General features: G+C 30.3%; 1 protein-coding gene across 1 annotated transcript in view; it reads right to left on the bottom strand.

Annotated features, from left to right (window-relative positions):
- The window catches only part of Ptr (patched domain-containing protein), a 41,710-nt gene extending 26,959 nt beyond the window's left edge, over positions 1 to 14,751 (bottom strand). The window contains 1 exon segment of the mRNA XM_075309917.1: positions 13,514 to 14,751. The gene's annotated coding sequence lies outside the window, so the exon portion shown is untranslated.
- Positions 14,752 to 17,977: the final 3,226 nt, after the last annotated feature.

The following is a 17,977-nucleotide window of genomic DNA, read 5'->3' as shown; positions in this document are numbered from 1 at the left end:
TGATTATGGGATGATAAAACTCTGCTTACATATACGCCAAATATTGGAAAAAATATCTATAGACTTTTCCATTGATTATAATAGATTTTATACCATTTTGTTCCACTGTAAATATGGTGAGTGCATGCCTAAATCGATGGCTGGGTGACTTTTATATGCAAGTAGTTTTTTTTCTAGTTTGCTAAAAGAGAAATAGGAAATTAGGTCAACGAGAAAGAAAACTATTTTACACACACACATTTGTAAATTTTTAATATGACACGCAAAGTGCCAAATGAATGGCCGGATAAGCGATCATACATTTATGCCGGAATAAACAAGTTTTAGTTACATGCATATTTAATCAATTGCCAAGCCAGGCAAAATACCCAAAGCAAAACAAAAAGAGACAGCAGCAGTGATAGCAAACACTACGCGCGACATATGTATCTTAAAAAGGAATTTTAATTTGAAAATGGGTGAAACTTTTATTTTGAATTCATAAAAAGTAAGCTCACGCATATACAAATTTATGCACGCATACACCCAATTCAAGGTAAAGAACGAACTCATCCATAGACTATAGCAATTTGCATGAAGCAAACAATAAATTTCACTCTCTTCTATAATAAAACCCCACCCACTCTTACAAACAAATAACCCCCCACAAACTATCTCTGATTGTTTCTCACACATTTGAATAACAACAACAACAAATACTCATATGTATTCATAGGCATAAGTTAACTTAGGTTATGATACTTAACATAGAAGAGAAAGAGAGAGTGAAATTAAAAACGACTCTGTTAATTACACTTTGAAAAGATTTAAGACACAAACCCTAAGAATGAAGGTTAACTAAAATTTACCAAAAAACAAACAAAATTGAGTCTTTATTTATTTGTTATACATCAATATTGTCATGGACAAGTATATTAGCCTTGTTGACAAATATCAAAGAAACAAGCAATTTAATCCAAATGACAATAATTCACCAAGCGTTAAATGTGTAAATAATTTGATTAAGAGACTAACGAAGCAGCATTCGTACGGTGTCTTTTTTGTATAACGAGAAATATAGGGAAAATAACATTTGTAATTACTTTTTCGGCGAACCTTGTGTGATGAGGAAGATGACCATGAAAAGGTTCAAATTAAAACAATTTATCGCTATTTCATTTTACCGCTTTTATACGCAAAGATGAAAATGAAACATAATTCTTCATTTTCATCTTGCGTATAAAACCAAAATATTGGGTGATCACTGATGTATATACGAAATTTAATCATATCTACAAACATATTAGGAAAAAAGATTTTCAAAAAAAAGCAGAAAAAACAAGATCAAATCGAAAGTGCTCAATGTGCCACAAATAGCATTTTTTATTGCTGATTCAACTCAATAATAAATATATCTATCTTAAAACCATCACTTAGAATTGTATATTTTCCTATCATATTACTATAATCACTTAGTTGCTTTCGTGCTACAATTTGGTTTTAAAGTAGTCCTCATATAAACATTGGGAAACTAGAAGTCATATGTATGATGTATGATTTATCCTAGAGCCATTTACCCCACAAAAACACTATCACATTTTTGTTTCTTGGATCTGCAATTTGATTCGATTCATATGTATATATAGCACAGTTTCTCTTATATTTAATTTTGTGCCCAAATAGAGGATATTTTTTATTTTTCAAATTTCAGTTTCTTTACTATCAAAAAATTTGGAATGTTAATGATCAATTAATTGACATTCCATTGTCCCCTTCACAAGATTTATTATAAATTATGGAAAAGGAAAATCGTTGAAAGTAAGAGTCATTGAGTTTTCTTCATCAATAAATTGGCGAAATATGACTATACCCATAATTACTTATAAAAATACATTTTTATCAATAAATATTGAAGATATTTTTGTTTTCATGTATCAAGTCTTTAAAGACTTGATACTTCCCAATTAAGAGGCCAAATGCGAAGCTTAAGCAATTCAATTAACAAAAGACTTAAGCAACAAACGTGAAAGTGAAGATAGGTCGTGAATAACAAAAAAGAAAGAAGAGAAAAACTATTTGAGTTTGAGTGAATGTACAAACGAATCGCTTAAAGTTTCGAGGATGAAAAGTTGGAATACAATAAAAGACATAAATCGAATTTGCAAAAAAAAAAACCTAAATCATTTTTATATGAATAAAATCACCTCTCGACAAAAAACTTTTAAATTTCCCTAATTTTCATTGTTGAGTTATTTGTTTTCATATCAAATTAAAGAGGTTACCTTATTCTACCTTATTGTTTCTTTCTCCACTAATCTTCTTCATATTGGTATTCATATAAAAAAATTGACAAAGGTCATTTATTATAAAATACCGTAGAGAAAGAGGTATTCATATAAAATTTTCACTTTCTTTTGAAAGTTCACGAAAAAGAAGCCGTAAACTGGAAATCGGCGGTTAATAAACGATAAACGCCACCGCCATCATCACCACCACTCCCAAAAAAACAAAAGACCTAAGAAACAAACTTGAAAAAGACCCAAACACACAAACTTAACAAAGACCTAAGACACAAACTTGAAACACCCCAATAAGGCTGGCTGGCAGGCAGGCAGGCAGGTCATGATATTGTCTTACATTTCTTGGCTTAGGTTTTGCTTTATGGTAGCCAAGAAAAAAATTGAATGCCTCTATTAAGCCAATGTAACTAAGTTTCTTTTTTATTTATTATCTCTATAAATTAATTTGAGTTAAATCTGAATCATCGATTTTGAGGAATTTTATTGTTAGCTAGCCCAGTATTTAATTTAAATATATTTAAAAAAATTAGACTTAAATACCTGAAGGTGGCATGACAACACAATCAAACACACATTTATGAAACACACAAAAATATCCGCACACATATGCATACAAAATAAATGCCTCAAGGTAATGTCAAGTGGACGTAACAGTTTAATATTTCGATCAGGTATATTTGCCAGTACACCTCCTATTGGATCAATGACGTTTATTTTTCAAATTAAATAAAAACAAACGCACATCAACTAATGAGCGTATAGTGGTGTAGGTATACATACATACATGTGCTAAAGTTTACCCATGCGTACATGTATATTTATGCATTAACAACGGTTAAAATTTTAAGAATTTGCTATGGAATTGTTATTTTTTGTGATATGTTAATATTATAAATTTGTCATTAGTTGAGATTTGTTATTATTATGTGGTACAAAAGTAAAAAAAAAAACAGAACCCACAATATATGAAATAATTATATAGGCAGTTCATGGAGATTTAATAATTTATTGGCCATAATAATATGGGTTAATTTAAGGTTTTTAACCTTGACTGATAGTGGCAAAACTTTAAGTTCTTTATCAAAAAAAGTATTGCTAGCCATTTACTAAATGTGCTGATAATGGATACATTAAAGGCCTTCGATACGATTTTAAGCTTTTGAGATTTTGGAAACAAACTACTATTCGAAGTGTGCATGTGACATCCAGTTTTTGATTTGATTTACAAGAGAGTCTTGAATCGCCTTGGAGGGCAATCCATTTGTTTGGAACAAAAATCATAATAACGATTAAATTTCTTATGATTTTAGGAAAACTGCCAAACTCATATATGCAATAAATAACAAAAACTCCATTCCACATTCACTTTCTTACCATTTGCAAGTATACCAAAATAATTAATATTTCAATCAATCACCTAATGCTATTATTACAACTGAATTACTCATTTATTGAGTTTACAACACATGTCACTCATTCATAATCGCTACGAAAGCCTTCTGTTTTGTAATTTTGTATTTTATAGGCGTTTTAAACAATTGTAAACAATTCCAGTTTAATATAATTTCTAAACAAAAATACACTTTTACATTGCTTTGTTTGCTTAATGTTTCTGGTGGTGAATAATTTATTTAGAAATGTTAAGAAACCTGCATTAGTTTGTCTGTGTAATTATGTAAACGAAAGTGAATGCATGTTTGTTACTTGAGTCTTTTGTTTTGTAGCAGTTTCACTTCAAATTTTATATTTTTTATTGCAGATACTATATCAAATTTATGTTTGTTAATGGTAATAAAAATTTAGTCGAAAAAAAAAACGAAAATGTTGGAAATTTACAGTTTTTCTAAGTAAACCCATATAATAATATTTTATGATCTGGTATAAAATGTTTTATATTTTTAGAACCATAAAGTGAAGAAAAGTGTTAAATAAATTGTAACCCTTTAAATAAAGGGAGTATTGGATAGAAAATAAAAAAAGTAATCCAATACTTCGGGGATAAATAATAACTATCAAGCTTTTACTTTTTATTTAATTAAATTAAAAATACTTTATGATATGGACGGTGTGCTGCTATTGATATAAGGCGTTTCGATTTTTGTTGAACCACGAAAAAGGCTGTCACGGAGGATAAAGTGAAAAAAATGAAGATCTTGTATCAGCACCCATTCGATTAAAAGTTAGCGAGAATACATACTGAATACAGAGATATGTTGATTGAACAATAAATTAATCCGGCTACACCAAAAAAATATTGCCCAAATTTTTTCAATTAAAAAATCAATTAACTTTTTAAACAAAATCGGAAGACAATTTAAAAAATTAATAAATATACAATATTTTAATTAAATTTTCAGTAATGTGAATATAGTCTTTATTTGTTGTAATATCTTATAGATAAAACTCAAAAATAGTCTTTAATACTATATTTAAACCTATGGAATTTTGGATGAATAAAATGAATTGAAATTGAAAGCAGTTAAAAAATAAAGAGAATTTTTTAATTGTTAATTAATTTTTTTAAGTCAATTTTTTGTTTGCAATCAACATCAATTAAATTTGAAATTTGCTAATGCAATCAACCAATATTTTAATTGAGTATTTTTTATGCCTAATTAAATTTGTGATTGATACTATCATTTTCGTGATTGAAGACCTTTCAATTAAAAAATTAATTGGATAAATTAATTTCGTGGTTCAATCGAAAAACTAAATTCTGTGTAAGATGCTCTGAGATATTCGAAGGCTATCATATCAGCCCGGAAGGTGTTGACCAACGTTTTCTTGGATTTTTAGGAATAATCCAGAAATTTTGAAACTTGTGATTTAGCTTTTTTATAAAGGGCGACATATATCCCAGTTACTTATAAACATATGAATATCCGAAATATAATTTTTTTTTTTAGAATAGCATTTAGAATTGGCCTTTCTATAGACTGAACTCCAGATGTTAGTTTGAAAGCATCTATCAACTACAATTATTATCCGATTTGCCTGAAACTTAGATTTGATTGACAATTTAGACTAAAATATTTTTTAATACACACAAAAAATATCAAAAATTCATAAATTGGAAAAATATCATAAATATTACTCACTTAAAATCTTAATTGAATTTGAAAAAAAAAATATTCAATAAAATTTAATAAATTAAGTAAAAATTAATTTAGTTAAATCTATTAATAAAAACTAAAACCAATAATAAAAGTTCATTGAATCAATTAAATTTGTGAGGTTTCATTTTAAAAATAATTGGATCAATTAATTTCGTGATTGAAAGCAACATAAAAATATTTTTTTTTTTTTTTCAGTGTAAACTCAATAACATTTGTAACAATACCTAATCAATCTCATTTAAACAAATTTAAACAAACATCAACAAATAATAGATCCAAATAATATTTTGTAAGACTGACATGCTTCAATTAATTTTCTTTTTTGAAGAAAGATGCAAATTTGTTGATTGACATCCAATTTGTAAATGCAAACAAAACAAACCAAAACTTGTATCTAAACCGTCAATCTAAACAAAAATTTTAATTATATGAATTTTACTTAAACAAATTATTATGTTATTTTGTTTGTTTAACATTTCGAATAATATTGGAAGAAACCAACATACATACATTTAACTATTATTGTATTATTTTAATGATGCATTTCAAACAAAAATTTCTTTTGAAAGACAAAAATAGCCGAAAAATGTCATTCATTAAGACTTTTTACTATTGATAAATGACGATGATGTCGATAACCATAAAAAAATCTAAAAAAAAATAAATCCTCAACCGACAAAAAAACTCAATCAAATTAAATGGTGTCTGAAAACGGCAAAGGTAGACATACAGACAGACTCAAACATATATAAATAAATAAATACCAAAAGAAATATACGAAAAAATATCGAAAAAGTGAAAGTTGTGCAGCGCCACCAACACCATAAGCAAGCAACTTAACAGACACGAAGTGTCCAAAAGGCTGGAGGTGTAGACTGTGGTCGTGCTAGGCTTTTGGTAGAGCCTTTGTGCATTTTTATTTATTTTTCAGATTGCCTCAAATACATGGCTAAAACTTGTATATATGTATGTGCAATGCAAACAAGCAATCATATAAAGCCCATCTTGCATGACTCCTATAGATACTAATTTTTGGTACACTCTATGGATCGATTTAATATACACGGATGTAATATCCTCTCTACTCCATACTTCACAAAAATAAAAATATATTCGCTAATGTTAATCATTACAGTACTCTGGCAAACCATGTGAGAGTGAATGAGAAAAAGCAAAAAATGACTGCATAACTTAACAAAGAGGGTCAAGGACGTAGTTGAAATTAAACAAGAGATATTTACGATTGAAAAAAAATCAGATGAAAGTCCAATCTTCGTATCTTTGTGTATGCGTGTGTTGCGAGCCCATCACCCAATCTTGTCTCTTACCCTATGTGTGAGTGCGTAAGTGACATTTTTGCATGCATTCATATTAGAGGTGTGCGCGTGACACGAAATTATCGTGACACGCGTGATTCACGCGTGAATCACGTGAGTCGTGAATAAAATCTGAAGCAACTCTCGTGAATGTGCGTGAATGGGACTAAAACAAATATGTCGTGCGTGAGTGTGCGTGAGTAATAAAATCGGTTCGTGAATGTGCGTGAATAAAATTTCTGCAAAAAAATCAAGATTTAATTCTTACTCGTATGTTAACTGAAATTGATTTAGTTGTCGAACTATATTTTATTTATGAATTTTATTACCCTTGCTCATTCCCGATGGGAAAATGTCATGAGTATCGTGAATTTGTCGTGGATCACGTGAATTGCCGTGAATCGTGCGTGAGTCTGTAAAAGTACTTCGTGCGTGAGCGTGCGTGATTACTGATTTTCATTTCGTGAATGTGCGTGACTGGGAGTGGCTACGACACTTATTGTGCGTGAGCGTGCGTGAAAAAATATTTGACTTCGTGAATGTGCGTGAGTGTGAGTAAAATTTCACTCACGCGCACACCTCTAATTCATATGAGCACACACACATACATTCCATCACTACTCAGATATTATCTCTTGATCACTGTAAGGTGTTATTATGTCGCTGTTGACACTTGCTTGATTTCTCACTCATCACATATGGCTGTGAGGTTTTACAGTTAATAAAGAGCGTTGATTTTTTTATTGAAGTAAACACCATAACTAAGATGGTTAAACGGTGTATGAGGGGGATATGCAATATATGCATGCAAATTGCAAACAAATACATCCAAACTAATATATAGTCTAAACGATGACCAACGGGGCGACATTATTGTTACATTGTGATGCCAATGTTGCAATCCAAAAACTGTTTGGATTTTATTTGAGTTTCTGGTTTTGTTTGATTTACCACCACCTTTTCTTAAGACAAGCAACATGGCCTTTTCAAATCATGTGGGTAAGTAAAGACTTTAACAGCAAAGCTTGTTAGCTGGCTCATCTTTTTATGGGAGTTTTTTTCTGTTTTCGGTAATAGAATATAAAAAATCCAATTTAAGAGTTTCAAGCATGGAAAAATATACATTTTTTAACACGCAAGAGAAAGTTTCTTAATCTTGAAATAAGACAAAAAAATGTAAATCATAATTGAAAAGTTAAACATATAAAAAATATAGAAATTTTACTTAAAAACTCAAGTTTTAGATGATCCATGCCATGATGAACGATTATTTAGAAATTAATATATTAAAACATTAACCCTAAGCTATAGAAGGAAATAATAAGAAAAAATTCAATTAAAATATAAATTTGATATCTCTTGATTGGACAGGTGACAGGATGACATGTTAGACATTAATTGAATTCCTCCGGCTTTTGCAAAATAAATCTTTGATAATCAAATTATCATCAACACACTAAAAAAACAGTGAGCCCACCAGAAAGGAAAAATTTTGTTTAATTTTAGAAAATTTTAACTAACCTGTATAACAAACGCCGATATCTAGCGGATTTCACAAAAATGAGTAAATATTGCTCGACAAATTCAAGAAAATATATTAGACATAATTATTTTTATTTTTTTTTTTTCAAAATTGGTGTCAAAAATTACAAAGTTCAAGGTGGACGTTTCATTTGTGTAAAATTTCCCCTTTTTTAGTTCATTTAACTAACGCAAGCAAAAACTTAATAAGATTAATAAATTTTTCTTAAAACATAATAAATCCATGAACTCAAATATACTTAAATTGTCTTTAATGCCTTAGAGGGTTAACTGGTTTTGTGTGCAAGTGTTAATTTTTACTAAATTTTTGATTATGGGTTAATTTTAAATTAATTGTGTAAAAACTTAATTTAATTTGTTAATTAATAAATTTTTGTAATTCAAAATAATACTGGAATATAGTGAAAATATATATGGACGAAACGCAGATTATATTTACATATGCTAATATACAGGGGGCATTCGATATCGAGAACTTTTGATCGAAATCTAAATTTTTCGGATCACGATATCGAGTTTTTTTGATCGACAATTTTTTCGATTGGTAAATTGCAATCGTAAAACATTTTTCACTTGTTTTTTACATTGTTTTCGCCATATAGGAATAGTAATATATTAGATTTAGTTCGAATTGTTTTTACATATAATTAACATATTTTGAATATTTAGGAATAATGCAACTCCAATAAAAGTCAAACAAAAATTGGTCATAGTCGAGTTCGGGAGCGAGCATCCTAGCTTGGCAAAGAACCATATATATAGTGCACATGCTAGATCGATATCCAAGAGATTGTGATCAACCAATTACCGTACCATTCCGTGACAACATTACGCTTCTGGACCACCTTGTAAGAATAGTGAATGATGAAGGTTTCCACTGGTAAAAATTTTTAAGACGGCAGACAATTGTAAAGCGATAGAATTGACGTTGACATGCCACCAAAAATTATTTTCCATTTGAACGCCTCCTTCGTCAGCCGAAATCGTTCATTGAGCCTGCAAAAGGTGACTTTCTAACAGTGCACACCATTTCAAACCCATGTACTTACACCAATAACAATGTGCACTTTTATTCCTTATTTGTCGACGAATTATTTTATATTCATCTCATCCTCCAATTATGAAGGAATTCGCAGGAATGTAAAAAGATCCATAAGATATAAAGCAATACAATTTACTTTTTACTTTGAAATCTTCAAAAACATGTTTTTTATTTCTACATTCTATTTTGTGCCGCTAACTTAATTTTGTCATTTCATTTTGTTCTGCTTCGTTTTTTGCTGTTGGCAATGCTAGAGAAATTGCATTAAATTTCGATCGAATGCCGTGATCCAAACTTTTAATCGTATCGACAATTTTTTCGATACGATTATTAATTTGATATCGAATGCCGTGATTAGCCCCCAGGTCAGTATTTTTTTCTTGGTAAATCTAAATATTTTCTCAATTTTTTTTTTTATAAATATATAATTTGAAGATTTTTATAGTTGTATGGTTATCAAAAACTATGAAAATTTCATGGCATGTTTAGAGTTTAAATTTCTTAGGGAATGGCGTATTATAAGCTCATTGGCATTCAAATATTCTTTAATAATTTTTTTTTTAATTTTTTTTTGGGTCTCAATGTTATGCCTCTTGGTGGGAATTACTGTGTCATATGTATGTTATGGAATGGAAATTTATTGATTAATATAAGAGGACATTTAAAATTTGTTTTGTTTTTTTTTATAATTAAATTAAATAGCGATTTGAAATGCTCTCTCATCCGAATTTTTGAAAACAACATGCAACTAATTACAATTTTTACTGGTTTTATTGTAATTCCTTATTGCCCAAAACAAGTGAAAGAGAGTAAAAAGCTCGAAGAGAGCAATATCAAAATCACACTCTAAATACGTTTTTAATAGGTTCTACTCTATAAAAGTATTAGATGTGTTGTTCGGATTTGATATTCTTCAAAATAATAAAACTCACATTCGATCATTTTTGTATGTGGTAAAATGCTATTTTATACTGTAGAAGCATACTTGAAAATTCTCCCATTTACTACGAGTAAAGTTGAGTGCTATAGTTATCTCCTACTCTTTAAGAGACAATACAAAGCCAATGAGCCCAGGCGTGGGATATGAGCGAATTATATATCAAATGCAAGAGAGCCATAAAATGGTAGTGATTAGCATGACCCCTCTCCCTAATGCTAAAATTTTGAAATCTGCTCTAATGTTTTTCTTATATCTCTCAAGGCATTATCTATTGTTTTGTATTAGGCAAGATATTAAAACCCAAAATCAAAGCCTAAACGTTTGTATTTATCTTGAAAAATATAACCCATCATTACAATCAAAAATATCATGACAAGACAATACAAAATATAAAACCAAAAAAAAAAAAAAACTAACCTAATGTTCGTTCAACTGCATTCAAAAATAATAGTTGGAGTAATAACAATCATATATTGTTAAGTAGTTTGCCATTATCATACCATGTGATTTCGATGCTTTTGTTGTATTTTCCATTCCATTTTGATTTCATTTCAGAAGAAAAAATTGTATTGGTGGCTTTTTTGCTGTTTTTCAGTTTTTTTCTTATTATCGGTGGATTGTACTCTACTACGCACACTTTTGGCCTCCGATTTTATGTAATCATGGTAAATTTGAGCAGATAGTTACGTTGCAATAACTTGAATTGGTTGGTCCGGTTTCACTATGGGTCTTGGTGTTTACGTTTTTCTCCTGTTTCTTCGATTTAATTTCGTCGAGTTATTATTTGTTCGTTTTTCTCGAAATAAACTAAAAACTCATGCAAATCTTTTGAACTATAAGTTGAACGGAATGAACGATGATTGCTGGAGTGTTTATACATGACAAAGTATACCGACGTGAATTAATGAATGAATGATAGATGTGTGTTAATAGTAAGCACCAAGCACCAATATTCAAGATTATAATTATAATTTATCAGTTTTGCAGCAGATGTGGATACATTTTTAAATGGACTAATAAATTAAAAGTATGCCAAAAATTATCATCACGATAACAGTAAAAACTCCTTTGCTTAGATCTAACATTTTATACTGTAGGAAAAGTCCAGGGATTAAATGGGACCGCACCTCTCCCTTTGAAATAGTTAAAAGTTAAGAGAATCGATAAATATTGATTTTAGACCCCATAAAATATATAGCGATCGTCTCAGAATCACCCCCTGAGTCGATCTAGCCCTTGGTGTCTGTCCGTCTGCCCATGTATTTGTAATTCGCAGGATTCTGATCACAATTATTAACCGATTTCGATGAAATTAGACACAGTGATGATTGCTATTGAATTTGGAAAAATTGGATCAAATTTAGATATAGCCCCGATATAACATATATGTATCGCCCAATTTCAAACTCTTATTTACTAACCGATCGTATTCAAATTTAACACAAAGTAATTTTTTATAGCATCCTTTAAGTAGGCAAAATATTCTTTCAGATTGTATGTATGATTCACCCGATTTTCCTAAATTTGGCCAAAATACCCTAATTTATTAGCCGATTTGATCAAATATATCACAATATTGTCTTCTATAGTAGAAAATACACATGCAAGAAATCATCGAAATCGGTTCAGATTTAGATATATTTTCTTGGGGTTATTTATCCCCCCAAATCCTCCCAAGCTCCCAAGCCAATGGCGATAAAAAATTGTTATCGCACCCTACACAATGGTATGGGGGCTAATAACCATTTCGGATGTAATGGTTATTAGCCCCCATATATAAATTATATATGGGGGCTAATAACGTTAAAATATAAATTTCCGATTCTATATTTTGAAAACTCAACAATCTACAATTGGAAACTTTTTAAAATGTTGGAAAAGTCCACTTTTGACTTCTGCTATAACTAAATAAAGAGATGAATTTGAGATTGTGACTATTTGATGAGTTAACAGCATAAAACGAGTTTTCCGAACATCAAAATCGACCTTTCGATGTCATCGTTAAAAGTCGATTTTGGTAACTATCAAAAGTAGTCAACATCAAAAATTAAGCAATTAGACTAAATTTAAAAAATAAACTCAAAAATCTATTTTTTTACAAAATGTCGCATTTATGTCCTTTTTGTGTTACACGGATTTTATGTGTGTGTAGAAGTCATAAAAACCGATTTCCTTAAAAATTCGATATGCTATTAGTTAGGGCCATAAAAATGCCACCATATAGACCGATCTCTAGATTTTCCTTCTCAATTTTCATCAGATTCGTCTAAAATTGCCGAGAATGACTAGTCTGAGACCCATCGCTTAGCTTACCAATCGTCTTAGAACTAAATTCTGAGTCGAATTAGCTATGTCCGTCTGTCTGTCTGTTTATGTATTTTTGTGTGTAATATACAGCTCGCAGTTTAAGTTCGATCGTCCTCAAATTTGGCATAAAGTCTTACTTCGGCTGAAAGGCAGTAGCTATTCATTTTGAAAAAAATCGGATCTCCCAATATTACCTCTCTTGAATTTGTAGAGTTCATAATTGTCATCCTAGTCCAATTTCCATTTTTTTTTTTTTTTCAATGTATCTTAGGTATCATGCATTAATTTTATCGAATTCTTCAATTTCAACTTCCTGAGATGAGATACTATATCTACTAGGAAATTATTGAAAGGTTTCACTGTGTCCATTACATTTATGCATTTATGAAACTAATTAAAATCAAAAGTAATAACATATTTTAAGAAAAAAACTAAAACAAATTAAATACAAAAAAAAATCGATCAAAATTGGCAGATAAACCAGTTTCAATTTTATATAACTCAACAAAAACTCAAATTAATACAATTCGATATAATTTCATCGAATATAAACAATTGCACTGTAACTCTACTATATACAAAGCAAACATTAACAACATATCGATATAGAAAAATATTTGAACAACAAAAAAACAAATAAAATGAATACATCCGATCTTCTGTGTCCGTCCTTCCACTTGTCTGTATCTCCTTTACATGAAAAATAACCCAAACTCACTTGGTTACCTGAGACTACCAACAACAACAAAACTCCATTGCCATTAGGTATCTATGGATTTGGAAATATAATATGGGTTTTGATTTTGTTGTCGTTGTTGTTGTTTGTTTTACAACTATATAAGGCTCTATTAATGCCAGGTGCAAAAGAAAGTAACCATCATGTCTTTCGATCCATATATATAGGTAGTAGCTTATATGAAGATATTTAATCATTGGGGGTTTTTCTGCTTTTCTTCACCTTCATCACTTACCTTGAGGCAGTTGTGTTAAAACCACACGTAATCCCACAAAAAATATAGCTGCTGACTTGATAATCACTTGTCTTAATGAAGTCCACTACTATGGGGGCTTCTGCCAATGATGATAGTTGATTTATGCAAAAATTTCAAAATTCCAAATCGTTGTACAAATTTGTGGTGATGGTTAATATTTGAAAATTATGAAATCTTTTCTCGTTAGTTTTTTTCTGGTGGTTGATTACTCAATATCTCACTACCGATTCATTTCTATAATTATTCTTTCAAATGGATTTTTTTTTCCTAAATTTATTTTTATATTTTGTTTGTTTTGAATTCAGCACTATTTATTCTTTGGAGATTATCTTATTATGGGGTTAGGGGTTTTGCGAAATTATTGTAACCGTGTTTTATTTGGGAAGGGTTTCTTTTTTGGACTGATCCGCTTAAATACTAGTTTCGTTGGTTTTTCCTTCCTTGGACGTTTTTTTTTCAAAAATTTCGTTGACCGCACGCTTAAACGTACATCTATAAACTGATGGCTGAGTTATCTCTCCTCAGATCCGTAACCATATACACTGAGGCGTTGGATTTATTTGTTAGTGTTTATTGAGTTGGTGATTTTTCGCGGAGAGACTGGCAAAAATATGATAGAGCTTAAAACGATAAAAGATGCTATTGCAAATGTTTTCTCTCTCCCAGAGCATCAAAAAACGCGAGCGAGAGAATGAATAGTTCACACAGTATAAATGTGTCAAAACATTAACGGTGACCAACAATTTTTTTGGATTTGAATAAAATGATTTTACATAAAATCTTTCAAAAAATTAAAATTTGATTTTGGCTGAATAGAGATTTATTTTCATGCGGTTATTACACCATCATGAATGCTTACAGTATTTTATAATTTCTTATTACACTTTGCACAATAACACAATTATATTTCTCATAATAATATTTTTCATTGGTGTCTTTAGTAAACGAAAGAAAAAAACACTTGTTTATTAATACCGGCTTTTACTGGGGAAAGACTAAACACACACCAACATTCTTACACAATAGTACATCACAAAGCAGCCTCTATTCCATGGCAGCATATAAGCAGACAATCAAACACACATAAACACTCTGCCACATTAAAAGAAAACCATCAACTTCATTCAAAAGACGAAGAAAGTAGGTTTAAGGCAGGTCGCACTTTTTAGGATTGTTTCTTTTGTCAGCCGCCGTGTCTTTTTAAAAGCAAGTCTTTACTGGCGAACGTTCACGGAATTAATAACAGAGGAATATGCCTCACAACAAGAGTTTGGCTGTAAAAGCCAATTGATGTCTAAATCTCTCTCACACACACACACACACAAATATATGAGAGTCCACTGGTCTCTCTGTTTCTCTGCAGTAATCACTGCAATACACAGGTTACCGATCTCACCGGTAAATCTAATTTCTTACTCTCGGTGATGTTTGTTTTTGGGAAAACTGAGTTAATTGAATTTCTACCTCTACCCCTCTCTTTACATACTCTCCTATATAAATCGAGACAATGCAAGTAAACATACCCATACAGGTGCTTTGCCACAGGTGTCAAATGGTGAAAAAGATGGTGAGAATGTGCTTTAAAGGAATTTTATGACTATTTTACAACTAAATTTCCTTACATGGTTCCTAGAATTTTACCCTTACAAAGGGAATAAGGCGTTTAATTGCCAATATTTATATTTTAAACTATGGCTTCTGTAAATCTGTTCATATATTTCCGCCTTATTGAATTCCACTGAATTTTCAAATTGTATAAAATATAATTGAAGACAAAGAGAAAGAACGGTGCAGATTTCCCCCTAGCAATAACTGAAATCTAATAAAGATTTATGTTACAGTGAAACCCAAAAGGAATAGAAATCTCACATATTTCATAAATACGCGCTAGGAAATAATCTTTTTTTATATTGTGAGTATATTATCCCACACCAAAAACCTTGTATGTTTGGCAGCTTACAAGCATATGGACCTATACATATTTAAATCAATTTCCACGAATTTCCACGAGCAATAGCTCAGTGGAAAAACATTTATCTTAAAACTAATATTAATGATCATATTTTATGGCACAATATTTAACAATATGGAAAATTTTTATTCACATTTAGTATACGTGTTTGAAAAAATTAACATCATCCATTCCAAGTTTAAATTGAAATGATTTTAGGTTTTATAGGGTTCCACTGTTTAAGCAAATGCTCATCGGCCATTCAAGATGTGCACGTTTATTTGTAGCCTTAATTACAGAAAACCCCACAAAAACCAACTGGAAAAAACAACAATGTTATAGTTTATTGCCTTTTTTACAACCGTCCATATTTCAAAAGGGGAAAAAATCAACAATCGTTTAAAAATAACCAACTATTAACAAAAATATGTATAATAGTTATAATAAATGAAATAAAACGAAAACAAAACAGACTCAAGCTTTAAACTAACATGTTGTACGGTCTATTTAGCAAAAATGCAAAAAACAATTGTGTGCCAACAAAAGCAAAAAATATAACACAATGAAGCTGTGACACAAACACAAGAAAACTTCGATAACTGAACAAGATTTTTGAAAATACTATAATTTATTTTTGATAAAAATGATCAAGAATGTTTTTTATTATTGTTTAAAAAGATACAAGACTTAAATTTCCTCTTTTTTAATCTCCCACACTCGTAGCTGAAAGCGTATGCCACAAATTGATTTAAATGCAAGGCGGCTTTTCTATTTCCCCATCAAAACTCTTTGCTCAATATTTGCGAATAATTTCACTAGGCCTCCAAGCTGCCTTCATCTCCGGAGTAAACATACATACACATACACTAATACACATTGAGTAGAATACGAGAGTAATTTTACTTGTATTTGAGATTCTTTTTTTATTCGTTTTGTGATTTAGCGGAAATTTTAATAAAAGTCATTTGGTTTATATTTTCCAACGGTCGACCGAACGAACATATCAACAATATTTATTAGATACGAGTACTCAACGAGACCAATGAATATCAGAAATAATCAACAAACATACACACGCACACACATGTATATGGATGGGGACAAAAAGAGATTATCTCCGAGTGTCCGATATGTGATACGCAAGCGATAGCACATCTTAATTTAATTTAATGGCAGTGATACTTTTTATGTTGACACCACGAACATTACACCATTCCCCTATCCTCTCTTGCTCTCTCTCCCTCTCACACACTCTCGTTGTCAAACATATAAAAATTGCCACTCTTTTAATTGACTCTTAGTATCTGTGTATTTAATGATTATTCTACTCATCTACGTTGGGGATTGTGCGTTTTGAAGCAAAAAATAAACACACAAGCAGACATTGAGGAACAAATTGACATAATTTGTTATTGCTTTTTCCGTAAAAATTCCGGGTGTTTTTATTTAACATCCACAAATGGATTAAAATAAAAACTATGATCTGACTTCAAAGCTATTCATTTTATCATGAACTATTAACAATGAATAGTTAAAAATATAAAGTACATAAAAATGAATATTTCAAACATACATAAATACCTCAAGTTTACGTATTGCAATACACTAAAGGTCGAAAGAAAATTTTGGGAAAAATACAGAGTTTTAAAATACCAACAAGTCTATTCAATATTTCCATATATCGATACAAAATCGAGTTTATTTTTTATTTTTTTTTTTGTTATTTCAGCAATGTTTTAGGGAAAGTAGGCTTAAAAGATATCATACAAAGTTCGCTCTTTTAGAAAACATTAAATGTTTTCCCGAAGACTTTTTACAGTTTTAGCAGATTTCTACTAGCCCCTTTCTGCTAAAAAATTTCCTTCAGTGTACAATTGTCCATGAATCACATTCGGATGTCTACGTGAACATGCAATTTTACTTTTTTATTGAAGATCGTGGCATTTTTTCTTTTTTTTTTTCTTATGAAATGAAACAATCATCTCGAGAGTAACTATTCCGTGTTGTAGGGTTTTTTTCCTGGGTGCAACCTTATTTGTTAAACAAATACAAATGCTCCAATGCAAATCATTCCAAGCCAATGATTGGGCAATGATAATTATGAAACAAAGAATAACAACAAAGCGTAAAAACACCGAGGAATACAATTAACAATATGTTCATTGCCAAAAGGTCTCCACACTGAGTTGGAGTGGAAAAGAAATTGTACGTGTTCCAATGTTTTTTTTGGGTTGAAATGGAAACAAATAAATAATAAAATGTGACATATTTATATAGTCGTGTTAAGACACTTGAAGATCAGATCGATTCAAATGAGAAAACTACAACCATAGTATGATTGATAATTTCTTTATATTCCTTTGAGAGCTATGGTACAAAGAAACCAGGCAGACTGAAACCAGGAAGTCATCTGAACGCAATTTTCAACCAAACAATTGCGCAAACTCAAGTTAAAATCAACCACTACAGATTACATTTCATATATGTATTTA

The sequence above is a fragment of the Haematobia irritans genome, chromosome 5 (assembly GCF_050003625.1).
Source record: "Haematobia irritans isolate KBUSLIRL chromosome 5, ASM5000362v1, whole genome shotgun sequence".
Lineage (NCBI taxonomy): Eukaryota > Metazoa > Arthropoda > Insecta > Diptera > Muscidae > Haematobia > Haematobia irritans.
This window is presented reverse-complemented; position numbering and strand designations above follow the sequence as displayed.